Below are 17,724 nucleotides of genomic sequence, written 5' to 3'. Positions count from 1 at the left end.
AGAAGGGAAGCATCGGAATCTAAAACCGGTCTCACAGGAAAGTTTCAAAGCATAGACAGTAAGAAGAGCCAGTCATCTTGTACTTGGGTCGGCATTGTGCCTTTTGATTTTAATTCCGATGCAATTTCTGTCTTTCATCGTCAATAAGAAGGTCAGAGGGATACAGTAAACCAGAAGTGAAGCATCGGAATCTATAACTAGTGTCACGGGAATGCTTCAAAACATAGACAGTAAGAAGAGTCAGTTTTCTTGTATTTAAGTCGGCATTGTGCCTTTTCAATTTAATTCTGATGCAATTACTGTGTTTCATCGTCAATAAGAAGGTCAGAGGGATACAGTCAACCTGAAGTGAAGCATCAGAATCTATAACTAGTGTCACAGGAATGGTTCAAAGCATAGACAGTAAGAAGAGCAAGTCTTCTTGTACTTGAGTCGGCATTGTGCCTATCTATTTAATTCCGATGCAATTTCTGTGTTATATCGTCCATAAGACGGTCAGAAGGGTACAGTAAACCTGAAGGGAAGCATCGGGATCTATAACTAGTGTCACAGGAATGGTTCAAAACATAGGCTGTAGGAAGAGCCAGTCCTCTTGTCCTTGATTCGACATTTTGCCTTTTGTATTTAATTCCGATGCAATTTCTGTGTTTCATCGTCAATAAGAAGGTCAGAGGGATACAGTAAAGCTGAAGTGAAGCATCGGAATCTATAACTAGTGTCACAGGAATAGTTCAAAACATAGACAGTAAGAAGAGTCAGTCTTCTTGTACTTAAGTCGGCATTGTGCCTTTTGTATTTAATTCCGATGCAATTTCTGTGTTTCATCTTCAATAAGAAGGTCAGAGGGATACATTAAACATGAAGTGTAGCATCGGAATCCATTACTAGTGTGACAGGAATGGTTCAAAACATAGACAGTAGGAAGTGTCAGTTCTCTTGTACTGAAGTCGGCTTTGTGCTTCTGTATTTAATTCCGATGCAATATCTGTGTTTCATCGTCAATGAGAAGGTCAGAGGGATACAGTAAACCTGAAGTGAAGCATCGGAATCTATAACTAGTGTCACAGGAATGGTTCAAAACTTAGACAGTAATAAGAGTCAGTTTTCTTGTACTTCAGCCGGCATTGTGCTTTTTGTTTTTAATTCCGGTGCAATTTCTGTGTTTCATCGTCAATAAGAAGGTCAGAGGGATACAGTAAAGCTGAAGTGAAGCATCGGAATCTATAACTAGTGTCACAGGAATGGTTGAAAACATAGACAGTAAGAAGAGTCAGCTTTTCTTGTACTTAAGTCGGCATTGTGCCTTTTATAAATAATTCCGATGCAATTTCTGTGTTTCATCGTCAATAAGATGGTCAGAGGGATACAGAAAACCTGAGGTGTAGCATCGGGATATAAAACTAGTGTCACAGGAATGGTTCAAATCATAGGAAGTAAGAAGAGTCAGTTTTCTTGTACTTAAGTCGGCATTGTGCCTCTTGTATTTAATTCCGATGCAATTTCTGTGTTTCGTCGTCAATAATAAGGTCAGAGGGATACGGTAAACCGGAGGTGAAGCATCTGAATCTATAACTAGTGTCACAGGTATGGTTCAAAACATAGACAGTAAGAAGAGTCAGTCTTCTTGTACTTAAGTCGGCATTGTGCCTTTTCTATTTAATTCCGATGCAATTTCTGTGTTTCATCGTCAATAAGAAGGTCAGAGGGATACAGTAAACCTGAGGTGTAGCATCGGGATATAAAACTAGTGTAACAGGAATGGTTCAAATCATAGGAAGTAAGAAGAGTCAGTTTTCTTGTACTTAAGTCGGCATTGTGCCTCTTGTATTTAATTCCGATGCAATTTCTGTGTTTCAACTTCAATAAGGTCAGAGGGATACAGTAAACCTGAAGTGAAGCATCGGGATCTATAACTAGTGTCACAGGAATGGTTCAAAGCATAGACAGTAGGAAGAGCCAGTCTTCTTGTCCTTGATTCGTCATTGTGCCTTTTGTTTTTAATTCCCATGCAATTTCTGTGTTTCATCGTCAATAAGAAGGTCAGAGGGATACAGTAAACCTGAAGTGAAGCATCGGAATCTATGACTAGTGTCACAGGAATACTTCAAAACATAACAGTAAGAAGAAACAGTCTTCTTCTACTTAAGTCGGCATTGTGCCTTTTGTGTTTATTTCTGATGCAATTTCTGTGTTTCATCTTCAATAAGAAGGTCAGAGGGATACAGTAAACATGAAGTGTAGCATCGGAATCTATTACTAGTGTCACAGGAATGGTTCAAAACATAGACAGTAGGAAGAGTCAGTTCTCTTGTACTGAAGTCGGCTTTGTGCTTTTGTATTTAATTCCGATGCAATTTCTGTGTTTCATCGTCAATGAGAAGGTCAGAGGGATACAGTAAACCTGAAGTGAAGCATCGGAATCTATAACTAGTGTCACGGGAATGCTTCAAAACATAGACAGTAAGAAGAGGCAGTTCTCTTGTAGATAAGTCGGCATTGTGTCTTTTCTATTTAATTCTGATGCAATTTCTGTGTTTCATCGTCAATAAGAAGGTCAGAGGGATACAGTAAACCTGAAGAGAAGCGTCGGAATCTATAACTAGTGTCACAGGATTGGTTCAAAACATAGACAGTAAGAAGAGCTAGTCTTCTTGTACTTGAGTCGGCATTGTGCCTATGTAATTAATTCGGATGCAATTTCTTCGTTTCATCGTCAATAAGACGGTCAGAGGGATACAGTAAACCTGAAGTGAAGCATCGGAAACTATAACTAGTGTCACAGGAATGGCTCAAAGCATAGACACTAATAAGAGTCAGTCTTCTTGTACTTAAGTCGGCACTGTGCCTTTTGTATTTAATTCCGTTGCAAATTCTTTTTTTCATCGTCAATAAGAAGGTCAGAGGCATTCAGTAAACCTGAAGTGAAGCATCGAAATCTATAACTAGTGTCACAGGAATGGTTCAAAACATAGACAGTAAGAAGAGTCAGTTTTCTTGAACTTAAGTCGGCATTGTGCCTTTTGTATTTAATTCCGAAGGAATATCAGTGTCTCATCGACAATAAGAAGGACAGAGGGATACAGTGATCATGAAGTGAAGCATCGGAATCTATAACTAGTGTCACATAATGGTTCAAAACATAGACAGTCAGAAGGGTCAGTTTTCTTGTACTTAAGTCGGCATTGTGCCTTTTCTATTTGATTCCGATGCAATTTCTGTGTTTCATCGTCAATAAGAAGGTCAGAGGGATACAGTAAACCTGAAGTGTAGCATCGGGATATGCAACTAGTGCCACAGGAATGGTTCAAAACATAGAAAGTAAGAAGAGTCAGTTTTCTTGTACTTAAGTCGGCATTGTGCCTCTTGTATTTAATTCCGATCCAATTTCTGTGTTTCATCGTGAATAAGAAGGTCAGAGGGATACAGTAAACCTGAAGTGAAGCATCGCAATCTATAACTAGTGTCACATGAATGGTTCAAAACACAGACAGTAAGAAGAGTCAGTTTTCTTGTACTTAAGTCGGCATTGTACCTTTTGTGTTTAATTCATTTGCAATATCTGTGTTTCATCGTCAATAACAAGGTCAGAGGGATACAGTATACCTGAAGTGTAGCAACGGAATCTATAACTAGTGTCACAGGAATGATTCAAAACATAGACCGTAAGAAGAGTCAGTTTCCTTGTACTTAAGTCGGCATTGTGCCTTTTGTATTTTATTCCGATGCAATTTCTGTGTTTCATCGTCAATAATAAGGTCAGAGAGATACAGTAACCCGGAGGTGAAGCATCGGAATCTATAACTGGTGTCACAGGAATGGTTCAAACATAGACAGTAGGAAGAGCCAGTTTTCTTGTACTTATGTCGGCATTGTGCCTTTTGTATTTAATTCCGATAGAATTTCTGTGTTTCATCGTCAATAAGAAGGTCACATTGATACAGTAAACCTGAAGTGAAGCATCGGGATCTATAACTAGTGTCACAGGAATGGTTCAAAACATAGACAATAAGAAGAGTCAGTTTTCTTGTACTTAAGTCGGCATTGTGCCTTTTCTATTTAATTCCGATGCAATTTCTGTGTTTCATCGTCAATAAGAAGGTCAGAAATATACAGTAAACCTGAAGTGAAGCATCGGAATCTATAACTAGTGTCACAGGTATGGTTCAAAACATAGTCAGTAAGAAGATCCAGTTTTCTTGTACTTAAGTCGACATTGTGCCTTTTGTATTTAAATCCGATGCAATTTCTGTGTTTCATCGTCAATAAAAAGGTCAGAGGGATACAGTAAACCTGAAGTGAAGCATCGGAATCTATAACTGGTGTCACAGGAATGGTTCAAAACATAGACAGTAAGAAGAGTCAGTTTTCTTCTACTTAAGGCGGCATTGTGCCTTTTCTATTTAATTCCCATGCAATTTCTGTGTTTCATCGTCAATAAGAAGGTTAGAGGGATACAGTAAAGCTTAAGTGAAGCATCGGAATCTATAACTAGTGTCACAGGAATGGTTGAAAACATAGAGAGTAAGAAGAGTCAGCTTTTCTTGTACTTAAGTCGGCATTGTGCCTTTTATATATAATTCCGATGCAATTTCTGTGTTTCATCGTCAATAAGATGGTCAGAGGGATCCAGTAAACCTGAAGTGAAGCATCGTAATCTATAATTAGTGTCACATGAATGGTTCAAAACGTAGACAGTAAGAAGGGTCAGTTTTCTTGTACTTAAGTCGGCATTATGCCTTTTGTATTTAATTCCGATGCAATTTCTGTGTTTCATCGTCAATAAGAAGGTCACAGGGATAGAGTAAACCTGAGGTGAAGCATCGGAATCAATAACTAGTGTCACAGGAATGGATCAAAATATAGACAGTAAGAAGGGTCAGCTTTCTTGTACTTAAGTCGGCATTGTGCCTTTTCTATTTGATTCCGCTGCAATTTCTGTGTTTCATCGTCAATAAGAAGGTCAGAGGGGTACAGTAAACCTGAAGTGTAGCATCGGGATATACAACTAGTGCCACAGGAATGGTTCAAAACTTAGAAAGTAAGAAGAGTCAGTTTTCTTGTACTTAAGTCGGCATTGTGCCTCTTGTATTTAATTCCGATCCAATTTCTGTGTTTCATCCTGAATAAGAAGGTCAGAGGGATACAGTAAACCTGAAGTGAAGCATCGCAATCTATATCTAGTGTCACATGAATGGTTCAAAACACAGACAGTAAGAAGAGTCAGTTTTCTTGTACTTAAGTCGGCATTGTACCTTTTGTGTTTAATTCCGTTGCAATTTCTGTGTTTCATCGTCAATAACAAGGTCAGAGGGATACAGTATACCTGAAGTGTAGCAACGGAATCTATAACTAGTGTCACAGGAATGATTCAAAACATAGACAGTAAGAAGAGTCAGTTTTCTTGTACTTAAGTCGGCATTGTGCCTTTTGTATTTTATTCCGATGCAATTTCTGTGTTTCATCGTCAATAATAAGGTCAGAGGGATACAGTAACCCGGAGGTGAAGCATCGGAATCTATAACTGGTGTCACAGGAATGGTTCAAACATAGACAGTAGGAAGAGCCAGTTTTCTTGTACTTATGTCGGCATTGTGCCTTTTGTATTTAATTCCGATAGAATTTCTGTGTTTCATCGTCAATAAGAAGGTCAGATTGATACAGTAAACCTGAAGTGAAGCATCGGGATCTATAACTAGTGTCACAGGAATGGTTCAAAACATAGACAGTAAGAAGAGTCAGTTTTCTTGTACTTAAGTCGGCATTGTGCCTTTTCTATTTAATTCCGATGCAATTTCTGTGTTTCATCGTCAATAAGAAGGTCAGAGGTATACAGTAAACCTGAAGTGAAGCATCGGAATCTATAACTAGTGTCACAGGTATGGTTCAAAACATAGTCAGTAAGAAGATTCAGTTTTCTTGTACTTAAGTCGACATTGTGCCTTTTGTATTTAAATCCGATGCAATATCTGTGTTTCATCGTCAATAAAAAGGTCAGAGGGATACAGTAAACCTGAAGTGAAGCATCGGAATCTATAACTGGTGTCACAGGAATGGTTCAAAACATAGACAGTAAGAAGAGTCAGTTTTCTTCTACTTAAGGCGGCATTGTGCCTTTTCTATTTAATTCCCATGCAATTTCTGTGTTTCATCGTCAATAAGAAGGTCAGAGGGATACAGTAAAGCTGAAGTGAAGCATCGGAATCTATAACTAGTGTCACAGGAATGGTTGGAAACATAGAGAGTAAGAAGAGTCAGCTTTTCTTGTACTTAAGTCGGCATTGTGCCTTTTATATATAATTCCGATGCAATTTCTGTGTTTCATCGTCAATAAGATGGTCAGAGGGATATAGTAAACCTGGGTGAAGCATCGTAATCTATAATTAGTGTCACATGAATGGTTCAAAACGTAGACAGTAAGAAGAGTCAGTTTTCTTGTACTTAAGTCGGCATTATGCCTTTTGTATTTAATTCCGATGCAATTTCTGTGTTTCATCGTCAATAAGAAGGTCACAGGGACAGAGTAAACCTGAGGTGAAGCATCGGAATCAATAACTAGTGTCACAGGAATGGATCAAAATATAGACAGTAAGAAGGGTCAGCTTTCTTGTACTTAAGTCGGCATTGTGCCTTTTGTATTTAATTCCGATGCAATTTCTGTGTTTCAGTCGTCAATAAGAAGGTCAGAGGGATACAGTAAACCTGAAGTGAAGCATCGGAATCTATAACTAGTGGAAATAAATGGTTCAAAACATAGACAGTAAGAAGAGTCAGTTTTCTTGTACTTAAGTCGGCATTGTTCCTTTTCTATTTAATTCCGATGCAATTTCTGTGTTTCATCGTCAATAAGAAGGTCAGAGGGCTACAGTAAACCTGAAGTGTAGCATCGGGATATACAACTAGTGTCACAGGAATGGTTCAAATCATAGGAAGTAAGAAGAGTCAGTTTTCTTGTACTTAAGTCGGCATCGTGCCTCTTGTATTTAGTTCCGATGCAATTTCTGTGTTTCATCGTCAATAATAAGGTCAGAGGGATACAGTAAACCGGAGGTGAAGCATCGCAATCTATAACTAGTGTCACAGGAATGGTTCAAAAGTTAGACAGTAAGAAGAGTCAGTTTTCTTGTACTTAAGTCGGCATTGTGCCTTTTGTATTTTATTCCGATGCAATTTCTGTCTTCCATCGTCAATAATAAGGACAGAGGGATACAGTAAACCGGAAGTGAAGCATCGGAATCTATAACTAGTGTCACAGGAATGGTTCAAACATTGATAGTAAGAAGAGCCAGTTTTCTTGTACTTAAGTCGGCATTGTGCCTTTTGTATTTAATTCCGATGCAATATCTGTGTTTCATCGTCAATAAGAAGGTCAGAGGGATACAGTAAACCTGAAGTGAATCATCGGAATCTATAACGAGTGTCACAGAAATGGTTCAAAACATAGATAGTAAGAAAAATCAGTTTTCATGTACTTAATCGGCATTGTGCCTTTTCTATTTAATCCCGATGCAATTTCTGTGTTTCATCGACAATAAGAAGGTCAGAGCGAAACAGTAAACCTGAAGTGAAGCATCGGAATCTATAACTAGTGTCACAGGATTGGTTCAAAACATAGACAGTAAGAAGAGTCAGTTTTCTTGCACTTAATTCGGCATTGTGCCTTTTGCATTTAATTCCGATGCAATTTCTGTGTTTCATCGTCAAGAAGAAGGTCAGAGTGATACAGTAAACCCGAAGTGAAGCATCGGAAACGATAACTAGTGTCACAGGAATGGTTAGAAACATAGACAGTAAGAAGAGTCAGATTTCTTGTACGTAAGTCGGCATTGTGCCTTTCGTATTTAATTCCGATGCAATATCTGTGATTCATCGTCAATAAGAAGGTCAGAGGGATACAGTAAACCTGAAGTGAAGCATCGAAATCTATAACTAGTGCACAGGAATGGTTCGAAACAAAGACAGTAAGAAGAGTCGGATTTCTTGTACTTAAGTCGGCATTTTCCCTTTTGCATTTTATTCCGCTGCAATTTCTGCGTTTCATCGTCAATAAGAAGGTCAGAGGGATACAGTAAACCTGAAGTGAAGCATCGGAATGTGTAACTAGTGTCACAGGAATGGTTCAAATCATAGACAGTAAGAAGAGTCAGTTTTCTTGTACTTAAGTCGGAATTGTGCCTATTCTATTTAATTCCGATGCAATTTCTGTGTTTCGTCGTCAATAAGAAGATCCAAAGGATACAGTAAACCTGAAGTGACGCATCGGAATCTAAAACCGGTCTCACAGGAAAGTTTCAAAACATAGACAGTAAGAAGAATCAGTCTCCTTGTACTTGAGTCGGCATTGTGCCTTTTGTATTTAATTTCTATGCAATTTCTGTGTTTCATCGTCAATAAGAAGGTCAGAGAGATATAGTTTACCTGAAGTGAAGCATCGGAATCCAAAACTAGTGTCAAAGGAATGGTTCAAAACATACGCAGTAGAGTCAGTTTTCTTCTTACTTAAGTCCGCATTGTGCTTTTTCTATTTATTTCCGATGCAATTTCTGTGTTCCATCGTCAATAAGAAGGTCCAAGGGATACAGTAAACATATAGTGAAGCATCGGATTATAAAACTGGTCTCACAGGAAATGTAGACATCATAGTCAGTAGGAATAGTCAGTCTTCTTATACTTAAGTCGGCATTGTGCCTTTCGTATTTAATTCTGATGCAATATCTGTGTTTCATCGTCAATAAGAAGGTCCAAGGGATACAGTAAACATATAGTGAAGCATCGGAATCTAAAACTGGTCTCACAGGAAATGTTCAAAAGATAGTCAGTAAGAAGAGTCAGTCTTCTTGTTGTTAAGTAGGCATTGAGCCTTTTGTATATAATTCCGATGCAATTTCTGTGTTTAATCGTCAGTAAGAAGGTCCAAGGGATACAGTAAACATATAGTAAGGCATCGGAATCTAAAACTGGTACAACAGAAAATGTTCAAAAGATAGTCAGTAAGAAGAGTCAGTTTTCTTCTACTTAAGGCGGCATTGTGCCTTTTCTATTTAATTCCCATGCAATTTCTGTGTTTCATCGTCAATAAGAAGGTTAGAGGGATACAGTAAAGCTGAAGTGAAGCATCGGAATCTATAACTAGTGTCACAGGAATGGTTGAAAACATAGAGAGTAAGAAGAGTCAGCTTTTCTTGTACTTAAGTCGGCATTGTGCCTTTTATATATAATTCCGATGCAATTTCTGTGTTTCATCGTCAATAAGATGGTCAGAGGGATACAGTAAACCTGAAGTGAAACATCGTAATCTATAATTAGTGTCACATGAATGGTTCAAAACCTAGACAGTAAGAAGAGTCAGTTTTCTTGTACTTAAGTCGGCATTATGCCTTTTGTATTTAATTCCGATGCAATTTCTATGTTTCATCGTCAATAAGAAGGTCACAGGGATAGAGTAAACCTGAGGTGAAGCATCGGAATCAATAACTAGAGTCACAGGAATGGATCAAAATATAGACAGTAAGAAGGGTCAGCTTTCTTGTACTTAAGTCGGCATTGTGCCTTTTGTATTTAATTCCGAAGGAATATCAGTGTCTCATCGACAATAAGAAGGACAGAGGGATACAGTGATCATGAAGTGAAGCATCGGAATCTATAACTAGTGTCACAGGAATGGTTCAAAACTTAAACAGTAATAAGACTCAGTTATCTTGTACTTAAATTGGCATTGTGCCTTTTGTATTTAACTCCAATGATATTTCTGTGTTTAATTGTCAATAAGAAGGTCAGAGGGATACAGTAAACCTGAAGTGAAGCATCGGAATCTATAACTAGTGTCACATAATGGTTCAAAACATAGACAGTCAGAAGGGCCAGTTTTCTTGTACATAAGTCGGCATTGTGCCTTTTCTATTTGATTCCGATGCAATTTCTGTGTTTCATCGTCAATAAGAAGGTCAGAGGGATACAGTAAACCTGAAGTGTAGCATCGGGATATACAACTAGTGCCACAGGAATGGTTCAAAACATAGAAAGTAAGAAGAGTCAGTTTTCTTGTACTTATGTCGGCATTGTGCCTCTTGTATTTAATTCCGATCCAATTTCTGTGTTTCATCGTGAATAAGAAGGTCAGAGGGATACAGTAAACCTGAAGTGAAGCATCGCAATCTATAACTAGTGTCACATGAATGGTTCAAAACACAGACAGTAAGAAGAGTCAGTTTTCTTGTACTTAAGTCGGCATTGTACCTTTTGTGTTTAATTCCGTTGCAATTTCTGTGTTTCATCGTCAATAACAAGGTCAGAGGGATACAGTATACCTGAAGTGTAGCAACGGAATCCATAACTAGTGTCACAGGAATGATTCAAAACATAGACAGTAAGAAGAGTCAGTTTTCTTGTACTTAAGTCGGCATTGTGCCTTTTGTATTTTATTCCGATGCAATTTCTGTGTTTCATCGTCAATAATAAGGTCAGAGGGATACAGTAACCCGGAGGTGAAGCATCGGAATCTATAACTGGTGTCACAGGAATGGTTCAAACATAGACAGTAGGAAGAGCCAGTTTTCTTGTACTTATGTCGGCATTGTGCCTTTTGTATTTAATTCCGATAGAATTTCTGTGTTTCATCGTCAATAAGAAGGTCAGATTGATACAGTAAACCTGAAGTGAAGCATCGGGATCTATAACTAGTGTCACAGGAATGGTTCAAAACATAGACAGTAAGAAGAGTCAGTTTTCTTGTACTTAAGTCGGCATTGTGCCTTTTCTATTTAATTCCGATGCACTTTCTGTGTTTCATCGTCAATAAGAAGGTCAGAGGTATACAGTAAACCTGAAGTGAAGCATCGGAATCTATAACTAGTGTCACAGGTATGGTTCAAAACATAGTCAGTAAGAAGATTCAGTTTTCTTGTACTTTAGTCGACATTGTGCCTTTTGTATTTAAATCCGATGCAATATCTGTGTTTCATCGTCAATAAAAAGGTCAGAGGGATACAGTAAACCTGAAGTGAAGCATCGGAATCTATAACTGGTGTCACAGGAATGGTTCAAAACATAGACAGTAAGAAGAGTCAGTTTTCTTCTACTTAAGGCGGCATTGTGCCTTTTCTATTTAATTCCCATGCAATTTCTGTGTTTCATCGTCAATAAGAAGGTCAGAGGGATACAGTAAAGCTGAAGTGAAGCATCGGAATCTATAACTAGTGTCACAGGAATGGTTGAAAACATAGAGAGTAAGAAGAGTCAGCTTTTCTTGTACTTAAGTCGGCATTGTGCCTTTTATATATAATTCCGATGCAATTTCTGTGTTTTATCGTCAATAAGATGGTCAGAGGGATACAGTAAACCTGAAGTGAAGCATCGTAATCTATAATTAGTGTCACATGAATGGTTCAAAACGTAGACAGTAAGAAGAGTCAGTTTTCTTGTACTTAAGTCGGCATATTGCCTTTTGTATTTAATTCCGATGCAATTTCTGTGTTTCATCGTCAATAAGAAGATCACAGGGATAGAGTAAACCTGAGGTGAAGCATCGGAATCAATAACTAGTGTCACAGGAATGGATCAAAATATAGACAGTAAGAAGGGTCAGCTTTCTTGTACTTAAGTCGGCATTGTGCCTTTTGTATTTAATTCCGATGCAATTTCTGTGTTTCAGTCGTCAATAAGAAGGTCAGAGGGATACAGTAAACCTGAAGTGAAGCATCGGAATCTATAACTAGTGAAAATAAGTGGTTCAAAACATAGACAGTAAGAAGAGTCAGTTTTCTTGTACTTAAGTCGGCATTGTTCCTTTTCTATTTAGTTCCGATGCAATTTCTGTGTTTCATCGTCAATAAGAAGGTCAGAGGGCTACAGTAAACCTGAAGTGTAGCATCGGGATATACAACTAGTGTCACAGGAATGGTTCAAATCATAGGAAGTAAGAAGAGTCAGTTTTCTTGTACTTAAGTCGGCATTGTGCCTCTTGTATTTAATTCCGATGCAATTTCTGTGTTTCATCGTCAATAATAAGGTCAGAGGGATACAGTAAACCGGAGGTGAAGCATCGCAATCTATAACTAGTGTCAGAGGAATGGTTCAAACATAGACAGTAAGAAGAGCCAGTTTTCTTGTACTTAAGTCGGCATTGTGCCTTTTGTATATAATTCATATACAATTTCTATGTTTCATCGTCAATAAGAATGTCAGAGGGATACAGTAAACCTGAAGTGAAGCATCGATATCTATAACTAGTGTCACAGGAATGGTTCAAAAGTTAGACAGTAAGAAGAGTCAGTTTTCTTGTACTTAAGTCGGCATTGTGCCTTTTGTATTTTATTCCGATGCAATTTCTGTCTTCCATCGTCAATAATAAGGACAGAGGGATACAGTAAACCGGAAGTGAAGCATCGGAATCTATAACTAGTGTCACAGGAATGGTTCAAACATTGACAGTAAGAAGAGCCAGTTTTCTTGTACTTAAGTCGGCATTGTGCCTTTTGTATTTAATTCCGATGCAATATCTGTGTTTCATCGTCAATAAGAAGGTCAGAGGGATACAGTAAACCTGAAGTGAATCATCGGAATCTATAACGAGTGTCACAGAAATGGTTCAAAACATAGATAGTAAGAAAAATCAGTTTTCATGTACTTAATCGGCATTGTGCCTTTTCTATTTAATTCCGATGCAATTTCTGTGTTTCATCGACAATAAGAAGGTCAGAGCGAAACAGTAAACCTGAAGTGAAGCATCGGAATCTATAACTAGTGTCACAGGATTGGTTCAAAACATAGACAGTAAGAAGAGTCAGTTTTCTTGCACTTAATTCGGCATTGTCCCTTTTGCATTTAATTCCAATGCAATTTCTGTGTTTCATCGTCAAGAAGAAGGTCAGAGCGATACAGTAAACCCGAAGTGAAGCATCGGAAACGATAACTAGTGTCACAGGAATGGTTAGAAACATAGACAGTAAGAAGAGTCAGATTTCTTGTACATAAGTCGGCATTGTGCCTTTCGTATTTAATTCCGATGCAATATCTGTGATTCATCGTCAATAAGAAGGTCAGGGGGATACAGTAAACCTGAAGTGAAGCATCGAAATCTATAACTAGTGCACAGGAATGGTTCGAAACAAAGACAGTAAGAAGAGTCGGATTTCTTGTACTTAAGTCGGCATTTTCCCTTTTGCATTTTATTCCGCTGCAATTTCTGCGTTTCATCGTCAATAAGAAGGTCAGAGGGATACAGTAAACCTGAAGTGAAGCATCGGAATGTGTAACTAGTGTCACAGGAATGGTTCAAATCATAGACAGTAAGAAGAGTCAGTTTTCTTGTACTTAAGTCGGCATTGTGCCTATTCTATTTAATTCCGATGCAATTTCTGTGTTTCGTCGTCAATAAGAAGATCCAAGGGATACAGTAAACCTGAAGTGACGCATCGGAATCTAAAACCGGTCTCACAGGAAAGTTTCAAAACATAGACAGTAAGAAGAATCAGTCTCCTTGTACTTGAGTCGGCATTGTGCCTTTTGTATTTAATTTCTATGCAATTTCTGTGTTTCATCGTCAATAAGAAGGTCAGAGGGATGCAGTAAACCTAAAGTGAAGCATCGGAATCTATAACTAGTGTCACAGGATTGGTTCAAAACATAGACAGTAAGCAGAGTCAATTTTCTTGTACTTAATTCGGCATTCTGCCTTTTGTATTTAATTCCGATGCAATTTCTGTGTTCCATCGTCAATAAGAAGGTCCAAGGGATACAGTAAACATATAGTGAAGCATCGGATTATAAAACTGGTCTCACAGGAAATGTAGACATCATAGTCAGTAGGAATAGTCAGTCTTCTTACACTTAAGTCGGCATTGTGCCTTTCGTATTTAATTCTGATGCAATATCTGTGTTTCATCGTCAATACGAAGGTCCAAGGGATACAGTAAACATATAGTGAAGCATCGGAATCTAAAACTGGTCTCACAGGAAATGTTCAAAAGATAGTCAGTAAGAAGAGTCAGTCTTCTTGTTGTTAAGTAGGCATAGAGCCTTTTGTATATAATTCCGATGCAATTTCTGTGTTTAATCGTCAGTAAGAAGGTCCAAGGGATACAGTAAACATATAGTAAGGCATCGGAATCTAAAACTGGTACAACAGGAAATGTTCAAAAGATGGTCAGTAAGAAGAGTCAGTCTTCTTGTACTTAAGTCGGCGTTGTGCCTTTTGTATTTAATTCCGTTGCAATTTCTGTGTATCATCGTCAATAAGAAGGTCCAAGGGATACAGTAAACATATAGTGAAGCATCAGAATCTAAAACTGGTCTCACAGGAAATGTTCAAAACATAGTCAGTAAGGAGAGTCAGTATTATTGTACTTAAGTCGGCATTGTGCCTTTGGTATTTTGTTCCGATGCAATTTCTGTATTTCATCGTCAATAAGAAGGTCCATGGGATACAGTAAACCCGAAGTGAAGCATCGGACCCTAAAACTGGTCTCACAGGAAAGTTTCAAAGCATAGACAGTAAGAAGAGTCAGTTTTCTTGAACTTAAGTCGGCATTGTGCCTTTTCTATTTAATTCTGATTCAATTTCTGTGTTTCATCGTCAATAAGAAGGTCAGAGGGATACAGTAAACCTGAAGTGAAGCATCGGATTCTATAACTAGTGTCACAGGAATGGTTCAAATCATAGACAGTAAGAAGAGTCAGTTTCCTTGTACTTAAGTCGGCATTGTGCCTTTGTATTTAATTCCGACGGAATTTCAGTGTGTCATCGTCAATAAGAAGGTCAGAGGGATACAGTGATTCTGAAGTGAAGCATCGGAATCTATAACTAGTGTCACAGGAATGGTTCAAAACATAGACAGTAATAAGAGTGAGTGTTCTTGTACTTAAGTCGGCACTGTGCCTTTTGTATTTAATTCCGATGCAAATTCTTTGTTTCATCGTCAATAAGAAGGTCAGAGGCATTCAGTAAACCTGAAGTGAGCATCGAAATCTATAACTAGTGTCACAGGAATGGTTCAAAACATAGACAGTAAGAAGAGTCATTTTTCTTGTACTTAAGTTGGCATTGAGCCTTTTGTATTTAACTCCGATGCAATTTCTGTGTTTCATCGTGAATAAGAAGGTCAGAGGGATACAGTAAACCTGAAGTGTAGCATCGGAATCTATAACTAGTGTCACATAATGGTTCAAAACATAGACAGTCAGAAGAGTCAGTTTTCTTGTACTTAAGTCGGCATTGTGCCTTTTGTATTTAATTCCGATGCAATATCTGTGTTTCATCGTCAATAAGAAGGTCCAAGGGATACAGTAAACCTGAAGTGAAGCATCGGACCCTAAAACTGGTCTCACAGGAAAGTTTCAAAGCATAACAGTAAGAAGAGTCAGTTTTCTTGAACTTGAGTCGGCATTGTGCCTTTTGTATTTAATTCCGAAGGAATATCAGTGTTTCATCGTCAATAAGAAGGTCAGAGGGATACAGTGATCCTGAAGTGAAGCATCGGAATTTATAACTAGTGTCACCGGAATGGTTCAAAACTTAGACGGTAAGAAGAGTCAGTTTTCTTGTACTTATGTTGGCATTGTGCCTTTTGTATTTAACTCCGACGCAATTTCTGTGTTTCATCGTCAATAAGAAGGTCAAAGGTATACAGTAAACCTGAAGTGAGGCATCGGAATCTATAACTAGTGTCACATAATGGTTCAAAACGTAGACAGTCAGAAGAGTCATTCTTCTTGTACTTAAGTCGGCATTGTGCCTTTTGTATTTAATTCCGATGCAATTTCTGTGTTTCATCGTCAATAAGAAGGTCAGAGGGATGCAGTAAACCTAAAGTGAAGCATCGGAATCTATAACTAGTGTCACAGGATTGGTTCAAAACATAGACAGTAAGCAGAGTCAATTTTCTTGTACTTAATTCGGCATTCTGCCTTTTGTATTTAATTCCGATGCAATTTCTGTGTTCCATCGTCAATAAGAAGGTCCAAGGGATACAGTAAACATATAGTGAAGCATCGGATTATAAAACTGGTCTCACAGGAAATGTAGACATCATAGTCAGTAGGAATAGTCAGTCTTCTTACACTTAAGTCGGCATTGTGCCTTTCGTATTTAATTCTGATGCAATATCTGTGTTTCATCGTCAATACGAAGGTCCAAGGGATACAGTAAACATATAGTGAAGCATCGGAATCTAAAACTGGTCTCACAGGAAATGTTCAAAAGATAGTCAGTAAGAAGAGTCAGTCTTCTTGTTGTTAAGTAGGCATAGAGCCTTTTGTATATAATTCCGATGCAATTTCTGTGTTTAATCGTCAGTAAGAAGGTCCAAGGGATACAGTAAACATATAGTAAGGCATCGGAATCTAAAACTGGTACAACAGGAAATGTTCAAAAGATGGTCAGTAAGAAGAGTCAGTCTTCTTGTACTTAAGTCGGCGTTGTGCCTTTTGTATTTAATTCCGTTGCAATTTCTGTGTATCATCGTCAATAAGAAGGTCCAAGGGATACAGTAAACATATAGTGAAGCATCAGAATCTAAAACTGGTCTCACAGGAAATGTTCAAAACATAGTCAGTAAGGAGAGTCAGTATTATTGTACTTAAGTCGGCATTGTGCCTTTGGTATTTTGTTCCGATGCAATTTCTGTATTTCATCGTCAATAAGAAGGTCCATGGGATACAGTAAAGGCGAAGTGAAGCATCGGACCCTAAAACTGGTCTCACAGGAAAGTTTCAAAGCATAGACAGTAAGAAGAGTCAGTTTTCTTGAACTTAAGTCGGCATTGTGCCTTTTCTATTTAATTCTGATTCAATTTCTGTGTTTCATCGTCAATAAGAAGGTCAGAGGGAAACTCAGCTCGCCCTATTTGCCCAAGAAATTCACAGTGCCGTAGACACTGGCGAGCAGATTGATGCCGTATTCCTGGACTTCAGGAAGGCATTTGATACGGTTCCGCACTTACGTTTAGTGAAAAAAATACGAGCCTACGGAGTATCGGACCAGGTTTGTGACTGGATTCAGGATTTCCTAGAAGAAAGAACACAACATGTCATTCTTAACGGTTCAAAATCTGCAGATGTAGAGGTAATTTCGGGAGTACCGCAGGGAAGCGTGATAGGACCTTTATTGTTTACAATATACATAAATGACTTAGTTGACAACATCGGTAGCTCCGTGAGGCTATTTGCAGATGACACGGTTGTCTACAAGAAAGTAGCAACATCAGAAGACTCGTACGTACTCCAGGTGGACCTGCAGAGGATTAATGCATGGTGCGACAGCTGGCAGCTTTCCCTAAACGTAGATAAATGTAATATAATGCGCATACATAGGGGCAGAAATCCATTCCAGTACGATTATGCCATAGGTGGTAAATCATTGGAAGCGGTAACGACCGTAAAATACTTAGGAGTTACTATCCGGAGCGATCTGAAGTGGAATGATCACATAAAACAAATAGTGGGAAAAGCAGGCGCCAGGTTGAGATTCATAGGAAGAATTCTAAGAAAATGTGACTCATCGACGAAAGAAGTAGCTTACAAAACGCTTGTTCGTCCGATTCTTGAGTATTGCTCATCAGTATGGGACCCTTACCAGGTTGGATTAATAGAAGAGATAGACATGATCCAGCGAAAAGCAGCGCGATTCGTCATAGGGACATTTAGTCAGCGCGAGAGCGTTACGGAGATGCTGAACAAGCTCCAGTGGCGGACACTTCAAGAAAGGCGTTACGCAATACGGAGAGGTTTATT

Source organism: Schistocerca americana, chromosome X, assembly GCF_021461395.2.
Source record: "Schistocerca americana isolate TAMUIC-IGC-003095 chromosome X, iqSchAmer2.1, whole genome shotgun sequence".
Taxonomy (NCBI): Eukaryota; Metazoa; Arthropoda; class Insecta; order Orthoptera; family Acrididae; genus Schistocerca; species Schistocerca americana.
This window is presented reverse-complemented; position numbering follows the sequence as displayed.